This window comes from Arachis duranensis, chromosome 1, assembly GCF_000817695.3.
Source record: "Arachis duranensis cultivar V14167 chromosome 1, aradu.V14167.gnm2.J7QH, whole genome shotgun sequence".
NCBI classification, from domain to species: domain Eukaryota; kingdom Viridiplantae; phylum Streptophyta; class Magnoliopsida; order Fabales; family Fabaceae; genus Arachis; species Arachis duranensis.
In genome coordinates this window covers 69,086,822-69,087,896 of record NC_029772.3, presented here as the reverse complement: position 1 = coordinate 69,087,896, position 1,075 = coordinate 69,086,822, and positions in this window count along the sequence as shown.

Genomic DNA, 1,075 nt, shown 5'->3' with positions numbered 1-1,075 from the left:
ATTTTGAAAATTAATGACTTGGCTAACAAGAAAAGATATGATTCAAACATTAAACCTTTCTCAACAGAAAAGGCAACATACGAAATGTTGAATCAAATCATTAATTGTTAGCAAGTATTTTTGAAAATGGAAAGAAATTGATTTTGAAAAAGATTTGATTGAAAAGATTTGATTTGAAAAAGATTTGATTTTGAAAAATTTTGAAAACTTGAAAAAAATTGCCATTAAAAACAAAATCTTCCCTCTTGTGCCATCCTGGCGTTAAACGCCCAGAATGGTGCACATTCTGGCGTTTAACGCCCAAAACTCACCCCTTTTGGGCGTTAAACGCCCAGCCAGGCACCCTGCTGGCGTTTAAATGCCAGTTTTCCTTCTTCACTGGGCATTTTGAATGCCCAGCTTTTTCTGTGTAATTCCTCTGTAGTATGTTCTGAATCTTCAATTTTCTGTATTATTGACTTGAAAAGACACAAATTAAAAAAATTTTTTGGATTTTTAATAATGAGGAATAATCAAAATGCAACTGAAATCAAATAAACAATGCATGCAAGACACCAAACTTAGAAGTTTGTATACTACTGACACTAACAAGTTGAGAATGTATATGAGAAACAAAAAAACACACAGAACAAGAGAATTGAAAGATCAGAGCAAGTAAATCATCAAGAACAACTTGAAGATCACTGAAGACACATGATAAATGCAAGAAGAACGGAAACATGCAATTGACACTAAACTTAAAATGAGACTAGTGTCTCAATAAGAAACATAAAATATTTTTGGTTTTTTTTTTTATGATTTTGTAATTTTTTTGGTTTTTTTCGAAAATTAAGTGCAAAAGAAAATAAAGATATCAAAATTCTTAATGAAAATTCCAGGAATCATGCAATGTTAGTCTAAAGCTTCAGTCTAAAGGAATTAGACATGGCTAGCCAAGCTTCAGTAGGACATTGCATTCAAGAGCTAAATTGATGAGAATCAATCACCTTTGGTGATGATAAGAACATCACCTTGAAACACTAGAATTCATTCTTAAGAACTCTGAAGAAAAATACCTAATCTAAGCAACAAGATG